This window comes from Oncorhynchus gorbuscha, linkage group LG01, assembly GCF_021184085.1.
Source record: "Oncorhynchus gorbuscha isolate QuinsamMale2020 ecotype Even-year linkage group LG01, OgorEven_v1.0, whole genome shotgun sequence".
Taxonomy (NCBI): Eukaryota; Metazoa; Chordata; class Actinopteri; order Salmoniformes; family Salmonidae; genus Oncorhynchus; species Oncorhynchus gorbuscha.
Genome location: NC_060173.1, coordinates 73,231,295 through 73,250,597, shown reverse-complemented (window position 1 = coordinate 73,250,597; position 19,303 = coordinate 73,231,295). Strand labels below are relative to the sequence as shown.

General features: G+C 46.6%; 1 protein-coding gene across 2 annotated transcripts in view; it reads left to right on the top strand.

Moving 5' to 3' along the window:
- The window catches only part of adarb1b (adenosine deaminase RNA specific B1b), a 180,836-nt gene that overhangs the window by 87,564 nt on the left and 73,969 nt on the right, over positions 1-19,303 (top strand). Inside the window, exon 3 of one of the 2 annotated variants that reach the window (XM_046359647.1) lies at positions 4,819-4,873. The exons of the other annotated variant lie outside the window; for it this stretch is intronic. The gene's annotated coding sequence lies outside the window, so the exon portion shown is untranslated. The remainder of the gene's footprint in view (positions 1-4,818; positions 4,874-19,303) is intronic. 2 annotated transcript variants of the gene reach the window in all.

The window sequence follows — 19,303 nt, the reverse complement described above, 5'->3', positions numbered from 1 at the left end:
CTGAATGCCTTCAGCGGAAATAACAGAACCGAGAAATGTGACGGAGGAGACATGAAAAGCGCACTTCTCAGCCTTCACATAAAGACAATTCTCTAAAAGCCGCTGGAGAACACGTCGAACGTGCTGAACATGAATCTGGAGTGACGGTGAAAAAAATCAGGATATCGTCAAGGTAAACGAAAACAAAGATGTTCAGCATGTCTCTCAGTACATCATTCACTAATGCCTGAAAGACAGCTGGAGCATTAGCGAGACCGAACGGCAGAACCCGGTATTCAAAATGCCCTAACGGAGTGTTAAACGCCGTTTTCCACTCGTCCCCCTCCCTGATACGCACGAGATGGTAAGCGTTACGAAGGTCCAACTTAGTAAAGAACCTGGCTCCCTGCAGAATCTCGAAGGCTGACGACATAAGGGGAAGCGGATAACGATTCTTAACCGTTATGTCATTCAGCCCTCGATAATCCACGCAGGGGCGCAGGGTACCGTCCTTCTTCTTAACAAAAAAATTCCCCGCTCCGGCGGGAGAGGAAGAAGGCACAACGGTACCGGCGTCGAGAGCAACAGAGAGATAATCTTTGAGAGCCTTATGTTCGGGAGCCGACAGAGAGTATAGTCTACCCCGGGGGGGAGTGGTCCCCGGAAGGAGATCAATACTACAATCATACGACCGGTGAGGAGGAAGGGAGGTGGCTCTGGACCGACTAAAGACCGTGCGCAGATCATGATATTCCTCCGGCACCCCTGTCAAATCACCAGGTTCCTCCTGTGAAGAGGGGACAGAAGAAACAGGAGGGATAGCAGACATTAAACATTTCACATGACAAGAAACGTTCCAGGATAGGATAGAATTACTAGACCAATTAAATAGAAGGATTATGACACACTAGCCAGGGATGACCCAAAACAACAGGTGTAAAAGGTGAACGAAAAATCAAAAAAGAAATGGTCTCACTATGGTTACCAGATACTGTGAGGGTTAAAGGTAGTGTTTCACATAATATACTGGGGAGAGGACTACCATCCAAGGCGAACATGGCCGTGGGATCCCCTAACTGTCTGAGAGGAATGTCATGTTCCCGAGCCCATGCTTCGTCCATAAAACAGCCCTCAGCCCCAGAGTCTATCAAGGCACTGCAGGAAGCTGCCGAACCGGTCCAGCGTAGATGGACCGACAAGGTAGTACAGGATCTTGATGGAGAGACCTGAGTAGTAGCGCTCACCAGTAGCCCTCCGCTTACTGATGAGCTCTGGCTTTTACTGGACATGAAATGACAAAATGTCCAGCAGAACCGCAATAGAGACAGAGGCGGTTGGTGATTCTCCGTTCCCTCTCCTTAGTCGAGATGCGAATACCTCCCAGCTGCATGGGCTCAACACCTGAGCCAGTGGGGGGGAGATGGTAGTGATGCGGAGAGGGGGGGACACCGTTAACGCGAGCTCTCTTCCACGAGCTCGGTGACGAAGATCTACCCGTCGTTCTATGCGGATGGCGAGTTCAATCAAAGAATCCACGCTGGAAGGAACCTCCCGGGAGAGAATCTCATCCTTAAACTCAGCGTGGAGTCCCTCCAGAAAACGAGCGAGCAACGCCGGCTCGTTCCAGTCACTGGAGGCAGCAAGAGTGCGAAACTCTATAGAGTAATCCGTTATGGATCGATCACCTTGACATAGGGAAGCCAGGGCCCTGGAAGCCTCCTTCCCAAAAACTGAACGATCAAAAAGCCGTATCATCTCCTCTTTAAAGTTCTGATACTCGTTAGTACACTCAGCCCTTGCCTCCCAGATAGCCGTGCCCCACTCACGAGCCCGTCCAGTAAGGAGAGATATGACATAGGCGATACGAGCTCTACCCCTTGAGTATGTGTTGGGCTGGAGAGAGAACACAATATCACACTGGGTGAGAAACGAGCGGCATTCAGTGGGCTGCCCAGAGTAACACCGTGGGTTATTAATTCTTGGTTCCGGAGACTCGGAAGCCCAGGAAGTAGCTGGTGGATCGAGACTGAGATTGTGAAACTGTCTTGAGAGGTCGGAGACCTGAGCGGCCAGGGTCTCAACGGCATGACGAGCAGCAGACAATTCCTGCTCGTGTCTGCCGAGCATCGCTCCCTGGATCTCGACGGCTGAGTTGCGAGGATCCGTAGTCGCTGGGTCCATTCTTGGTCGGATCCTTCTGTTATGCAGGTGAGTGAGGACCCAAAAGCGACTTAACAGAAACAGAGTTTATTCCAGTCCAAACAGAAAATAACATCCTGAATCCTTAACAGGAAATGTCCAAACAGGGAATAACAGAAATCCTCTAGTCAGTAGAGGGGAATAACAGGATAAGCGGCCACAGACTGCAGGTCGCTTCGGGTAGGCGCAGGCCGTAGCTGACAGAGACACCTGCTCACACGCAGCATCTGATGAAGGCAAAAACACGACAGGACGGAACAAGAACACAGCACAGCAAACAAGGATCCGACAAGGACAGAAGCAGAAACGAAGAGAGAAGTAGAGACATAATCAGAGGGCAAAATAGGGGACAGGTGTGAAAGAGTAAACGAGGTCGTTAGGAGAATGAGGAACAGCTGGGAGCAGGAACGGAACGATAGAGAAAGAGAGGGAAAGAGAGAGGGAAAGAAACCTAATAAGACCAGCAGGGGGAAACGAATAGAAGAGAAAGCACAGGGACAAGACATGACAATATATGACAAAACATGACACAATAACTACCGTGGGAAATGCATCAACAGCAACCTTGGGAAAATCCTCTACATTATCATGTACAAGCAGACTTGTACATTTCCTCAGTGAAAACAATGTACTGAGCAAATGTCAAATTGGCTTTTTGGAAACAAATTTGACCCCAATCATTACTGTGGAATAAGCGTCAGCAGCAATCTCAAAACAATCCCCTGCAGTATCATCAACAGCAGACTTCAAAATGTAATCAGTGAAAACAATGTCTTGAGCAAATGTCAAATTGGCTTCTTTCTTAATGTACCACAGACCATGTATACACCCTGCACACCCTGATTGACAAACAAATAAAACAAAACAAAAGCGAATTCTTGTCATGTTTTGTTTTGTTGATTTCAAAAAAGCTTTTGACTCAATTTGGCATTAGGGTTTGCTATACAAATTGATAGAAAGCAGTGTTGGGGGTAAAGCATATGACATTACAAAATCAATGTACACAAATAATAAACACACGGATTTCTTTCCTCAAGGCCGTGGGGTGAGACAGGGATGCAGCTTGAGCCCCACCCTCTTCAACATGTATATCAATGAATTGGCAAGGGCACAAGAACAGTATGCAGCACCCAACCTCACTCTACTGGACTCAAATGTCTGGTGTTTGCTGATGATCTAGTGCTTCTCTCCCCAACCAAAGAGGACCTACAGAAGCACCTACATTGGCTTGTGAAAGTATTCACCCCCCTTGGCATTTTTCCTATTTTGTTGCCTTACAACCTGGAATTTAAATAGTTTTTGTGGGGTATATATCATTTGATTTACACAACATGCCTACCACTTTGAAGATGCAACATTTTTTAAATTGTGAAACAAACAAGAAACAAGACACAAAAATATAAAACCTGAACGTGTATAACTATTTACCCCCCCGAAGTCAATACTTTGTAAAGCCACCGTTTGCAGCAATTATAGCTGCAAGTCTCTTGGGATATGTCTCTATAAGGTTGGCACATCTAGCCACTGGGATTTTTGCCCATCATTCAAGGTAAAACTACTCCAGCTCCTTCAATTTGGATGGGTTCCACTGGTGTAAAGCAATATTTAAGTCATACCACAGATTCTCAATTGAATTGAGGTCTGGGCTTTGACTAGGCCATTTACTATCATTTATTTTGGAAACCGTGTCAACCATAGAGATGCAGTACATAACGGACTTGTCTTGGTATAGACATTGCCGTTGAGAGATTCCACCTTTTTTAAACTGGGTGGGGATTCCAATGGGTTTGGCGTGACCAGCCAATAATCAGAGAGCGTTGTCTTCCTCAAATTGGGTTGCCTATGGTTTGTTAACCAAAGACTAAGGTCATATCCAGGAGACAAGACCACGTGTTTGTTTGTGTGTTTGTTTGTTTGTGAGGGTGGTGGGGGGGATAAATGTGTGTTTGGGTGGTCACACTTCATTTTCCAACGAGCCCATTCACCACCGGTGGTGTAGAAATCTCCTTGGCTGTGTAACGACTCAATAGCATTAGTGCTGCATGCAGAAATAGACCCCATTCTGACATGTTGACAGCGGCTGGTGAAAAACACCTCCGTTTGCTACAGTATGGCAAATGACACTCTGTGCAGTGCTTTAGACCAGGGACCATAGGGCTCTCATCAAAAGTAATGCACTATGTAGAGAATAGGGTGCCGTTTGGGACGTAACCTATGTACCTGAGAAACCATTGGCGTTTAAACTAATTCAATTAGTCTTGTCTAATTTAAAGTTGGATCCGTAGTCTTAAAGGCACATTCGCTGAATTTGCTAGTTGTTATAGTACACCTCTCCTCCTGGTCCGTTGGATGTAGACTTCTTTGCATGCGTCCCAGTGAGGCAGTGTGATGTAGGCACTGAATGTATAATGATGTTATACAAGGCTTGCTCATCCTAACTTGCCATGTTCTCTCTCTCTCTCTCTCTCTCTCTCTCTCTCACTCTCTCACTCTCTCACTCTCTCACACTCTCACTCTCTCACACTCTCACTCTCTCACTCTCTCACTCTCTCACTCTCTCACTCTCACACTCTCACACTCTCTCACTCTCTCACACTCTCTCACTCTCACTCTAACTCTCCCCCCCCTTCACTCTTGAAGTCAACGCAGAGTGAAATCCAGAGAAGTAACTTCCAACTCTCATCCCTGTCTCACGGTACGTCCAATTTGTTAATAGTTGTTTCCCCCACTGCTTAGGGTAGGCAATTTCCCCCCCACTCTGCTTAGGAGCTCTATTTCTTTTTTCTCAGCGTGTGTCCTGTGTCTCTACCATTTGACTTGCGCCCTGCACTCAATTGCTCCATTGCGCCCAGTGCAATCGAGCTACCAGAACAAGGATTTCCCGTGCTGTATCTGTCCATCGTGTGCCCAGTCTGTCTATTGGGATGCTGGTGGCTGGTGCAATGATTAGCTTTTAAGATGGGATGAAAAATGAAGCAATGCAACGTTTTTTATTTTTTTTGCTCTTCTTTTCATCTAAATATATAAAAGCCTTGTGTATTTTTATTGATCAGCTGGAGCTGTACAGGCAAGCTTTTGGCTTGGGGAAAATGTGAGCCGTCATCATGGCAGATTGTGTCCCGCAGGAGATAAAACACGCACGGGCGGGCACACCTCCAACACAAACCTCCACACACATCCTCTCCTGGCTAACACACACAGTCAAACACATCCCACCTTCTCCACAGGTCCTCACCCGGTCCAGTAAAGACAGATATGAACTGGGAGGTTCGATTACGGCAAAGCACATTTTGTTTCCCACTCTGCTACACTGATCGTGTTTAAACAGCAGTGTGTGTGTGTGTGTGTGTGTGTGTGTGTGTGTGTGTGTGTGTGTGTGTGTGTGTGTGTGTGTGTGTGTGTGTGTGTGTGTGTGTGTGTGTGTGTGTGTGTGTGTGTGTGTGTGTGTGTGTGTGTGTGTGTGTGTGTGTGTGTGTGTGTGTGCGCGCGCGCGCGTGTCTCTTTTTGTATTTTTTTCCCGGCGGCTTTTGTCTTCTTATTTTCACAGTGTGGTGTCATCGAGTCTCTTTTCTATTCATATCACAGCTCCCAGACAATGTGCGTTGTTTTGACTGTCATGTTGTGCCTGTTGTATATTGGGACGGTTGGTAACAACCTCCCAAAACATTCCTTATCTGCCCTCCCTCCTAAATTGCCATAGGGGGGGGGGTGTCTGGGTCTGGTTTTCCCCCCACTCTGCACCGTACGATAGTTTCCACTGCCCATGCACCACCACTCCATTCCTTTATTGATCACAGCTGACCGCGGCGGCAGTGGTGTGTGTGGTACGTCCCTGGCTCCCTACCGTTTGTGACGTGCGCCCTCCTGCACTCAATTGCTCCATTGCGTCAAGTGCAATTGAGCTACCTCACACCCTTTGACCTTTGGATGTCATTGGTTTAAAGAAACTCGACTCTCAGAGGAAATTGACTGTGCTGGTGAGTAGACCTGGGTGGTATAACGTATACCGGGGTATTATCGAAATACCCACGGTATGATTTTCAATAACGTCCCCAAATTATAACATGACGATCCATTGTTGTGCAGCGCAAGAGAAGTGATCAAGTTACACTTGAAGTTCACTACTAATGTTTGTCAGCTAAAATATCTTATTACTATAAGAGTAACTATCTAACTATCTGTAACTATGTGCCCAATACATTTTCTCCAGCCCAGGGCTCCAGCTATACATTTGGTTTGCTAACTTGCTAGCTAAATGTCTAGCTTGCAAGATCAAGCTTCTTGAGAGTAGGCTTAAACACTGGTATACACTGATAAGGCCATACTGGGTAACATGCCAATTGGTCTCTGTTCTTTTTTAATCAGGTTTTTCATCCTCTCCTTCTAATCAGGGCCTGATTCAGATCTGGGACACCAAGTGAGTGCAATTAACTATGAGGTAGAAACAAAACAATGGTGTTTTGGCCCTTTTGGACTGGAAGTTGCTCTGATGTACAGTATACACTAACAGTAAGTGTACTCTCCCACTCCAGGTATCTCTCCCCTAGAGAGCTTTTCAGCCCACTCCCAAAACCCCACCACCCCCTCTCGTCTCTACATACGGTCACCGCGCCCAGTCACCACATCAACAGTCACCATGCATCAGGTCCCAACGGGCGCCCCAACAGAAAGAAAGGGCAGGCAAGGACGCTCTAGCCACTAGCCACTGCTAGCTAGTGCCAGGCTAGCCAGGGCAGCAGAAGGCCGAGCTCAGCAGGGACAGCCCAATGCAATCTGTCTCTGGCGGAACACATGTCAGGCCAATACACATCACAGCCAGCTCTCTTTACCCAGTGTTAAAGTCTCACGCTGATCCCAAACCTGTCACTTATTGGCAGTGGCACAACAGAGAACACATAGTTTAGTACAGGGTTTTGCCGTTTAGCTGCTAACCCCTGGTTTGGATACATCTTTATTATTTTATCGTTACATCCATGTGTTTTTTGTTATGAGTGAGATTTTGGTAGTGTTATTTGGAAGAGGGGAAAGTTGGAGAGCGAATGTGTGTTTGGGACAGAAAAACAGTAACGGGGAAAGTAAAGGAGAAAGACATAAAAAGAGAGACTGAGGAAACGAAAAAGAGTTCCGACGAAAAGCCACTTCAATGGCTGATGTATGCCGTGCACTGCGAGAGAGACAGCCACACGATGATTTGGGGCCAGACAGTGCTGTCACACGCCAAGTTGTGTGTGTCAAAGTGTGCGAGAGAATTATTCATACGCCGTGCTCTGTTTATAGTACACAGTTCATACTTTTTAAAGGGATTGCTGCTATGAACAGAGGATTTCACTTTAAAGATGCGATCAAAATGAAACAATGCAACTTGTTGTTGCTGTTCTCGTCATCTAAACACGAAAGCATTGTGTGTTCTCTATTGTTCAGTTGGAGCTGCACATGCATCTTGCTTGGGGGAAATGTGAGCCGTCATCATGGCAGATTGTTTCCATTTACATTACATTACATTTAAGTCATTTAGCAGACGCTCTTATCCAGAGCGACTTACAAATTGGTGCATTCACCTTATGACATCCAGTGGAACAACCACTTTACAATAGTGCATCTAAATATTTTAAGGGGGGAGGGGGTGAGAAGGATTACTTTATCCTATCCTAGGTATTCCTTAAAGAGGTGGGGTTTCAGGTGTCTCCGGAAGGTGGTGATTGACTCCGCTGTCCTGGCGTCGTGAGGGAGTTTGTTCCACCATTGGGGAGCCAGAGCAGCGAACAGTTTTGACTGAGCTGAGCGGGAACTGTACTTCCTCAGTGGTAGGGAGGCGAGCAGGCCAGAGGTGGATGAACGCAGTGCCCTTATTTGGGTGTAGGGCCTGATCAGAGCCTGGAGGTACTGAGGTGCCGTTCCCCTCACAGCTCCGTAGGCAAGCACCATGGTCTTGTAGCGGATGCGAGCTTCAACTGGAAGCCAGTGGAGAGAGCGGAGGAGCGGGGTGACGTGAGAGAACTTGGGAAGGTTGAACACTAGACGGGCTGCGGCGTTCTGGATGAGTTGTAGGGGTTTAATGGCACAGGCAGGGAGCCCAGCCAACAGCGAGTTGCAGTAATCCAGGCGGGAGATGACAAGTGCCTGGATTAGGACCTGCGCCGCTTCCTGTGTGAGGCAGGGTCGTACTCTGCGGATGTTGTAGAGCATGAACCTACAGGAACGGGCCACCGCCTTGATGTTAGTTGAGAACGACAGTTTGTTGTCCAGGATCACGCCAAGGTTCTTAGTGCTCTGGGAGGAGGACACAATGGAGTTGTCAACCGTGATGGCGAGATCATGGAACGGGCAGTCCTTCCCCGGGAGGAAGAGCAGCTCCGTCTTGCCGAAGTTCAGCTTGAGGTGGTGATCCGTCATCCACACTGATATGTCTGCCAGACATGCAGAGATGCGATTCGCCACCTGGTCATCAGAAGGGGAAAGGAGAAGATTAATTGTGTGTCGTCTGCATAGCAATGATAGGAGAGACCATGTGAGGTTATGACAGAGCCAAGTGACTTGGTGTATAGCGAGAATAGGAGAGGGCCTAGAACAGAGCCCTGGGGACACCAGTGGTGAGAGCGCGTGGTGAGGAGACAGATTCTCGCCACGCCACCTGGTAGGAGCGACCTGTCAGGTAGGACGCAATCCAAGCGTGGGCCGCGCCGGAGATGCCCAACTCAGAGAGGGTGGAGAGGAGGATCTGATGGTTCACAGTATCGAAGGCAGCCGATAGGTCTAGAAGGATGAGAGCAGAGGAGAGAGAGTTAGCTTTAGCGGTGCGGAGCGCCTCCGTGATACAGAGAAGAGCAGTCTCAGTTGAATGACTAGTCTTGAAACCTGACTGATTTGGATCAAGAAGGTCATTCTGAGAGAGATAGCGGGAGAGCTGACCAAGGACGGCACGTTCAAGAGTTTTGGAGAGAAAAGAAAGAAGGGATACTGGTCTGTAGTTGTTGACATCGGAGGGATCGAGTGTAGGTTTTTTCAGAAGGGGTGCAACTCTCGCTCTCTTGAAGACGGAAGGGACGTAGCCAGCGGTCAGGGATAAGTTGATGAGCGAGGTGAGGTAAGGGAGAAGGTCTCCGGAAATGGTCTGGAGAAGAGAGGAGGGGATAGGGTCGAGCGGGCAGGTTGTTGGGCGGCCGGCCGTCACAAGACGCGAGATTTCATCTGGAGAGAGAGGGGAGAAAGAGGTCAGAGCACAGGGTAGGGCAGTGTGAGCAGAACCAGCGGCGGTGTTTGACTTAGCAAACGAGGATCGGATGTCGTCGATCTTCTTTTCAAAATGGTTGACGAAGTCATCTGCAGAGAGGGAGGAGGGGGGAGGGGGAGGAGGATTCAGGAGGGAGGAGAATGTGGCAAAGAGCTTCCTAGGGTTAGAGGCAGATGCTTGGAATTTAGAGTGGTAGAAAGTGGCTTTAGCAGCAGAGACAGAGGAGGAAAATGTAGAGAGGAGGGAGTGAAAGGATGCCAGGTCCGCAGGGAGGCGAGTTTTCCTCCATTTCCGCTCGGCCTTCCGGAGCCCTGTTCTGTGAGCTCGCATTGAGTCGTCAAGCCACGGAGCGGGAGGGGAGGACCGAGCCGGCCTGGAAGATAGGGGACATAGAGAGTCAAAGGATGCAGAAAGGGAGGAGAGGAGGGTTGAGGAGGCAGAATCAGGAGATAGGTTGGAGAAGGTTTGAGCAGAGGGAAGAGATGATAGGATGGAAGAGGAGAGAGTAGCGGGGGAGAGAGAGCGAAGGTTGGGACGGCGCGATACCATCCGAGTAGGGGCAGTGTGGGAAGTGTTGGATGAGAGCGAGAGGGAAAAGGATACAAGGTAGTGGTCGGAGACTTGGAGGGGAGTTGCAATGAGGTTAGTGGAAGAACAGCATCTAGTAAAGATGAGGTCGAGCGTATTGCCTGCCTTGTGAGTAGGGGGGAAGGTGAGAGGGTGAGGTCAAAAGAGGAGAGGAGTGGAAAGAAGGAGGCAGAGAGGAATGAGTCAAAGGTAGACGTGGGGAGGTTAAAGTCGCCCAGAACTGTGAGAGGTGAGCCGTCCTCAGGAAAGGAGCTTATCAAGGCATCAAGCTCATTGATGAACTCTCCGAGGGGACCTGGAGGGCGATAAATGATAAGGATGTTAAGCTTGAAAGGGCTGGTAACTGTGACAGCATGAAATTCAAAGGAGGCGATAGACAGATGGGTAAGGGGAGAAAGAGAGAATGACCACATGGGAGAGATAAGGATCCCTATGCCACCACCCCGCTGACCAGAAGCTCTCGGGGTGTGCGAGAACACGTGGGCGGACGAAGAGAGAGCAGTAGGAGTAGCAGTGTTATCTGTGGTGATCCATGTTTCTGTCAGTGCCAAGAAGTCGAGGGACTGGAGGGGAGGCATAGGCTGAGATGAACTCTGCCTTGTTGGCTGCAGATCGGCAGTTCCAGAGGCTACCGGAGACCTGGAACTCCACGTGGGTCGTGCGCGCTGGGACCACCAGATTAGGGTGGCAGCGGCCACGCGGTGTGGAGCGTTTGTATGGTCTGTGCAGAGAGGAGAGAACAGGGATAGACAGACACATAGTTGACAGGCTACAGAAGAGGCTACGCTATGTTTCCCACAGGAGATGATAAAACACGCACGTGCGGGCACACCTCCACACACACATCCTCTCCTGGCTAACACACACAGTCAAACACATCCCGCCTTCTCCACAGGTTCTCACCCGGTCCAGTAAGGACATATATGAACTGGGAGTGTAATGATGGGGCGGTGAGAACCTGTCGGAAGCAGGTGAAACGTTTTAATAAAACAACAACAACCAAGAACGCGATACTAACACAAGGCAGAACGCAAGAACAACACACAGACATGAAACTGGAACAGAAACAATGACGCCTGGGGAAGGAACCAAAGGTAGTGACATATATAGGGCAGGTAATCAAGGAGGTGATGGAGTCCAGGTGAGTGTCATGACGCGCCGGGGTGCGTGACGATGGTGACATGTGTATCGGGACAATGAGCAGCCTGATGACCTAGAGGCCGGAGAGGGAGCCCACGTGGCAGGGAGGTTTGATTACTGCACATTTGTTTCCCACTCTGCTATACAGATCATGTGTAAACAGCGTGTGGTGTGTGACTGTTTATTTCTGCCCGGGGTCTTTTGTGCACTGGGTGTTGTCTACTACTAAACTAAACTGTATTTATGTCCCATTGTACAAGTACAGTTTGATACAAGAAAGGCTTGTTTGAGACAAGCTATTGGATTATGCTATTTGGTATGAAACCATCAATTATGGTAAAGGTCAAGCCCTGTTGGATTGGATTCATTCGATGCTCGCGTGTGGAAGGGGGGTTATGGGGAGGATGTATAGCCAGTGGCACCGCGATGTATGGGACTGGTGGGCTCATTGTACGAAACAACAATGTGGTTTACTGTATTGTTTGAATGTTTTATTGACAGGGTAAACCCAACGGGATGCGTCATCTTGTTTTCACAGTGGTTTTCAATTCAGGTCATAGAAAAGCAACGTCAACGTCAACAGTTCTAGCGATGACATGGTGCAACGGATGGAAAGAAAAGCGAGACAAATGATCTGCTGCTCACAAAACAAACGTACTAAACCGTTAAAAAGACCATGTCTGCAGATAGATCGGTGGTGTTCATTTGAAAACATCAAAAGTTATCAGGTGGATGAAAATAAGAAATTCCACTCTTATCATGTTTGTGATTAAACGATCAACAGTGTTCAAAAAAAAATTGTCCACCTTATTCTTAGATTTTTTTGCAATGATATTTTTTTATTCCGTTTTCATATTGGGTTGCAGAATAACATTTGGGCCCTGGGAAGCCCTCACCTCCTGGGTCTAGAAAGCCCTAACCTCCTGGAGCTAGAAAGCCCTAACCTCCTGGAGCTAGAAAGCCTTGGCTCTTCACTTGATTGTGGTACAGTCGTTCCCATTCGCACAGCGAAGAGCAGGAAGCCACTAAAGGTGTTATGGTTACAATGATCACCAAAAGGCCCCTTGTCCTTTGGGAAGACACATGTAGACCACATCTCCCACCTCCAGCTCGACAGTTAGTGCATTAGATACGTGTAAATTATCTACGTCATTTAATTCTCAGTTCAATGTAACTTTCTGGTCATTCTTGCATATACACCCAACAATACACCTGCGGAAATAAGTGATGGTGAATCTAAAGTAGTATAAACTCCTTTGAGTGGTGCTGTGAAGATAACTGTGAGTCGCAGGCTGTGCCAATGTTTGTAATGACAGTACCGTAGACGAGGGTGGTTTCAGTATTGAATGGTCCTACGGCTCCTGAACCAGTCAAACTAGCAGAGAAAGGCATCCTTTGGTCTGTCTGCACTCACCCTCTCCAGCTCCTCCACCTTGTTCCTCTGGAGCTGCAGTTCAGTCTTGGTGACGCACAGCTCCTCTCGAAGAGTCGTCACCTCCCCTTTCTGCTCATCCAACTCCCTCTCACTGGCAGTCACGCTGGTCATCCATGGTGGACAGCTCAGCTGTTTAACCCGGTTTCTTTTTCTCCTCTACCTTGTTCTTCCGGAGCTGCAGTTCAGTGTTAGTGGCGCTCAGCTCCATTCTCTCTTCTACCCGCGACAGCACCCAGGATGTTCACTTTGTCTCTCAGCACCCTCAGCTCAGTCCAGATGTCAGGGGTGGTGGGGGTCTTGCCAGTCACCTCTTTGTGGCTTGTCTCGGGTAGCGGCATAACCATGACTGTCATTCCCACTCTCTCCCTGAGCCCATACCCCAAACAGACAGTACAGCAACACCAGCAGAAGTACAGCACCCCTCATTCTAAAATGATTGTATACAGGCTCAGTGCCCTTCTTTACATCCACAAACCACTTGATTAGTCAATAGGGAGAATTTGACTTATGTCTGGTTGAACTGTTTCAAAGGAAAGCACAGGCTGGACAAACACAGACCAATATTACGTTATAGATGTCAATTATATCTGTTTCTTAAGACCGTGGGAGCACACGATGTATTACATTTTAAACTCAGCACTCTCGTGACAGTAGCAGTCTCCTAAAATGTATGTTTTTGTTGACTGGCTTGAGTTACCATGTGGTGTTTACATGAAAAACTCTCTGATTTGAACCACATTAGGCTATATTGTGTCGGGTAGTGTTTTGATCGGGTTTGTCGGTCGGTCCCCCGCTCGCCTTCTGTTTCTCTCAAGTAGGCACCCACACCCTTATGTGGGCGCACACACACACGTGCAGATACACGTTTTCTCTCACTCTCCCTCAACCCCTAAAGAAAAAACGAATCAAAGCAGGCAAATTATTTTATGTTATGTAGTCGGCTTGAGACAAACATGGTTTGGGATAATTGGGCTGTATGCTTTACATAACTCCCCCAAAACGCTAACTTCAACCAAGGGATCAACTGAAGAAACAAACATGTCAAATTGTCCTCATCTAAGATTATTTACCCTCCCGAAGACATATCACTCTCCCCTTCAAAAGAGTGTTAAGTGTCTGGCGGTAGCAAATGATCCATTATTATTATTATTATTCCCATTGGGAATTCAGAAAGCTTTGCTGCCGGAATGCCTTTGTTTAATCTCAGCGGGTTTCCGCAGGATAAAAGGCAGTCAGACTCTGGGGAGAAAGCATTCAAGAACAAACTTCATCATGACACGAGCATTCAAGAGCACAAGGAATTGCAATTACCAAGCAATTTCAGACACCAGACCGTGGCAATGTTATGTCATGTGGTTTGGGAGTGTGTGTGTGTTCGTTACACCTTAATTACGTCTATGTTTTGCTTGGTCATTCTCTATTTGCAACCTTTGCGTTTCGTCTTCGTACTTTTCCCCCGGGAGTATGCTTGACCTAAAAGCTCTTGTCATGATGGATCTTAATTGTATTAGTTGGCATCAATGTCCCCCTTATTGCACAGACACTTAGGCACCAGAGTATTTAGCTTAAATGGCTAATACTTGCTGGTGGGTATATTTGGTTTACGCGCACCGTCTGAACGGTCAGTTAGTTTTGACCCACCAGGTTTTTTTCCCAGTAGAACAGAGATGGACCTGATATGAATCAATTGACTAGAGATTAGTGACTGTACACACTATACAATAAAAATGCCACCTGGAATGTGTGTGTTACGATCCTATGGGTGTGTCTCTGCCTATGTGTGTGCATACTGTGCTTGTCTGTGTGTGCGAAAGAGAAAGACCATTAGTATCTGTCCCTGGCAGACCATTAGTATCTGTCCGTGGGTACTCCCGGTCCATAATCTAGCCGCATGGTCTGGTTGCTGCAGGTATTGAAAAAGGACTGTGTCATGCGTCCCTTCCCTGGAAGGATCCGTAATGTCACAGAAGCCAAATCAACAACAGATCATCAGATCACTTTACACATTTGGAATCGTAGGTGGGGGAAAAAAACAGGAAAGTCCACCTGATGCTTTTTTCCCCTTCTCTTTAACTAGGCAAGTCAGTTAAGAACACGTTCTTATTTACAATGACGGCCTAACCCGGACAACGCTGGACCAATTGTGCGCCACCCTATGGGACTCCCAATCACAGCTGGGTGTGATTCAGCCTGGATTTGAACCGGGGACTTTAGTGACACCTCTTGTGCTGAGGTGCAGTGCCTCAGCCACTCGGGAGCTCTGTAGTGCCCCATTTTTAATCTGTGGTCTCTTTTTTTCCTGAAAATGAACCTCTTTATGGCAGACTATTGGTCTAAACTTGACTCTATAGGAGGAGGCAGTGATAACATGGAACTCATCAAATTGATACAAGGGGGAGGACAATGCTTAAGTAAGTGATGGCCACAAATCTATTTACACTATTTGCAGGAAGAACCTACTTTTCACCTTTCAAAAGGTCCAAAAAAACATAAAACAGATGGTGAGTTATGCCTACTTCTCTGCATGCTAGAATCTCAATTATTAAAATGAATTTCATCCCTTGTATCAATTTTATGAGTTCCATGTTACCACTGCCTCCTCCTATAGAGTCAAGTTTAGACCAATAGTCTGCCATAAAGACTATTGCAGACCGCAGATTAAATATGGAACACTACAGAGAACAAAATCATCAGGTGGGCTTTCGTCACTGTCACGCCTTGGTCATTGTATTTTGTGTTTTCGTTATGTATTTGTTCAGGCCAGGGTGTGACATGGGTTTATTGTGTTGTCGCATTGTTTTTTTTGTAGGCATTGGGATTGTGGTTGATTAGGGGTGTGTCTAGTTTAGGCTTGGATGCCTGAGGCGGTTCTCAATCAGAGTCAGGTGATTCTTGTTGTCTCTGATAGGGAACCGTATTTAGGTAGCCTGGGTTTCACTGTGTATTTCGTGGGTGATTGTTCCTGTCTCTGTGTAGTTGTTCACCAGACAGGCTGTATTAGGTTTTCACGTTCCGTTTGTTGTTTTTGTATTTATTAAGTTATTTCATGTATCGTCATTTGTTTTCATTAAAGACATGAGTAACCACCATGCTGCATTTCGGTCCGACTCTCTTTCGACAAACGAAGAACGCCGTTAGTCACCTATCATTCCAAACTCGAATAAGAATACAATATGCATTATTTTCTGGGCTGACTCCTAAATCAATGTGAATTATTGTTTGGACCAATTATAGTTTCCGCAGTAAATGTGTGGAAAGCAACAGAGACGCATTCGAGATCTCATCTTAAATGCCATTCATACTCTCCAATAGGGCGTAAAAAGGAATTGTGTGGATCTAGGAAGGGTATTTATACTTTCAAAGATACGTGAATGGACTCTTTAGCTTCCGGGAAATCCGCCAGTGTTTTAATGTGCCGGGGCTGGTTGAATTCTGGTAGAAAGTCAACGATATATTCTCTGTACCAAATATTGCCATTAGATCCAATGGTGATGTCGGTTTGTGATGAATCTGAATTGAACGCCAATGGAGAGTGCGATTGGCAGGAACCACAGCTGCTAAGAAAATGATTGTACCAAGGTGGATACCACCTCATCAGTTACCATTGCAGCATTGGTTCTTCAAATTGAAGGAAGATATCTGATGGAACTGTCCACAGCCAGGATTCACAGGGCCAGGCTGTCCACTTTGGACATCTGGGGGGGAAAAGCAGCGGTAGACGTTTCTTAACTACAATCCAACAGATCTGTACATCTACGAATGGATCTCTATAATTTGTAAATTATTTCTGATGTTTGTACTCTGCAAGGTGTATTTATTTATCTGCGTTTTTATTTCACAATAGATTTTTAGATATGCTTAGATTACCGGGTGGGTGGGGGGTGTTCAATAAAAAAAGATATACAGTACCAGTCAAAAGTTTGGACACCCACTCATTCAAGTGTTTTTCTTAATTTTTTACTTTTTTCTACATTGTTGAATTGTTTTATTTGTTTATTTATTTAACCTTTATTTAACCAGGTAGACCAGTTGAGAACAAGTTCTCATTTACAACTGCGACCTGGCCAAGATAAAGCAAAGCAGTGCGACAAAAAACAACACAGTTACACATGAACAAACGTACAGTCAATAACACAATAGAAACATCTATATACAGTGTGTGCAAATGTAGTACGATTAGGGAGGTAAGGCAATAAACAGGCCATAGTGGCGAAAAAATTACAATTTAGCATTAACACTGGAATGATAGATATGCAGATGATGATGATTTCACCTTTATTTAACCAGGTAGGCCAGTTGAGAACAAGTTCTCATTTGCAACTGCGACCTGGCCAAGATAAAGCATAGCAATTCGACACATACAACAACAGAGTTACACATGGAGTAAACAAAACATACAGTCAATAATACAGTAGAACAAAATAAAACAAAAAGTCTATATGAGTGCAAATGAGTTAAGATAAGGGAGTTAAGGCAATAAATAGGCCATGTTGGCGAAGTAATTACAATATAACAACCAGTGATATATATATATATATCTACGTGTGTGTGTTGCTATGGTGCCCAGTCATACTCGTTTGGCGACGAGTATGAAGCGAGGGCCAACCAACGAGAGCGTACAGGTCGCAATGGTGGGTAGTGTATGGGGCTTTGGTGACAAAACGGATGGCACTGTGATAGACTGCATCCAGTTTGTTGAGTAGAGTGTTTGAGGTTATTTTATAGATGACATCACCGAAGTCGAGGATCGGTAGGATGGTCAGTTTTAGTAAGAGTTGTATGGCATTGACGCTCGTCTGCAGGTTAGTTAACACAATGTCCAAAGAGCGTACCAGTAGTATACAGAATGTTGTCGTCTGCGTAGAGGTGTACCAAAGAATCACCAGCAACAAGAGCAACATCATTGATGTATGCAGAGAAGAGAGTCGGCCCAAGGATTGAACCCTGTGGAACCCCCATAGAGACTGCCAGAGGTCCGGACAACAGGCCCTCTGATTTGACACGCTGAACTCTATCAGAGAAGTAGTTGATAAACCAGGCGAGGCAATCATTTGAGAAACCAAGGCTGTCGAGTCTGCCAATAAGAATGTGGTGATTGACAGAGTCTTGGTCAGGTCGATGAATACGGCTGCCCAGTAATGTCTCTTATCGATGGCGGTTATGATGTCGTTTAGGACCTTGAACGTGGCTGAGGTGCACCCATGACCAGCTCTGAAATCAGATTCCATAGCGGAGAAGGTATGGTGGGATTCGAAATGGTCGGTGATCTGTTTGTTAACTTGGCTTTCGAAGACCTTAGAAAGACAGGGTAGGATAGATATAGGTCTGTAGCAGTTTGGGTCTAGAGTGTCACCCCCTTGGAAGAGGGGGTTGACTGCGGCAGCTTTCCAATCTTTGGGAATCTCAGACGATACGAAAGAGAGGTTGAACAGGCTAGTAATAGGGATTGCAACAATTTCGGCAGATAATTTTAGAAAGAGAGGGTCGCGATTTTCTAGCCCGGCGATTTGTAGGGGTCCAGATTTTGCAGCTCTTTCAGAACATCAGCTATCTGGATTTGGGTAAAGGAGAAATGGTGGGGGTTTTGGCGAGTTGCTGGGCAGTTGACCGGGGTAGGGGTAGCCAGGTGGAAAGCAGGCCAGCCGTAGAGAAATGCTTCTTGAAATTATCAATTATAGTGTATTTATTAGTTGTGTCAGTGTTTCCTAGCCTCAGAGCAGTGGGCAGCTGGGAGGAGGTGCTCTTGTTCTCCATGGACTTTAGTGTCCCATAACTTTTTGGAGTTAGTACTACAGGAGGCAAATTTCTGTTTGAAAAAGCTAGCCTTAGCTTTCCTAACTGCCTGTGTGTATTTAATAATAATAATAATATATGCCATTTAGCAGACGCTTTTATCCAAAGCGACTTACAGTCATGTGTGCATACATTCTACGTATGGGTGGTCCCGGGGATTGAACCCACTACCCTGGCGTTACAATTTGTTCCTAACTTCCCTGAAAAGTTGCATATCACGGGGGCTATCCGATGCTAATGCAGAACGCCACAGGATGTTTTTGTGCTGGTCAAGGGCAGACAGGTCTGGAGTAAACCACGCACTATAACTGTTCTTACTTCTACATTTTTTTGAAAGGGGCTTGCTTATTTTAGATGGTGAGGAAAGCACTTTTAAAGAACCACCAGGCATCCTCTACTGACGGGATGAGGTCAATATCCTTCCAGGATACCCAGGCCAGGTCGATTTGAGATGCCTGCTCACTGAAGTGTTTTAAGGGCCGTTTGACACTGATGAGGGGTGGTCGTTTGACCGCGGACCCATTATGGATTTAGGGTTGTATCTGGTAGGTTCCTTGATCATTTGTGTGAGATTGAGGACATCTAGCTTAGATTGTTGGACGGTCAGGGTGTTAAGCATATCCTAGTTTAGGTCACCTAACAGTACGAACTCTGAAGATAGATGGGGGGGCAATCAATTCACATAGGGTGTCCAGGGCTTAGCTGAGGGCTGAGGGGGGTCTATATAACAAGTGGCAACAGTGAGCAACTTTTTTCTGGAAAGGTGGATTTTTAAAAGTAGAAGCTCGAACTGGTTGGGCACAGACCTGGATAGTATGACAGAACCCTGCAGGCTATCTCTACAGTAGATTGCAACTCCGCCCCCTTTTGCAGTTTTATCTTGACGGAGAAAATGTTGTAGTTTGGGATGGAAATTTCAGAATTTTTGGTGGCCTTCC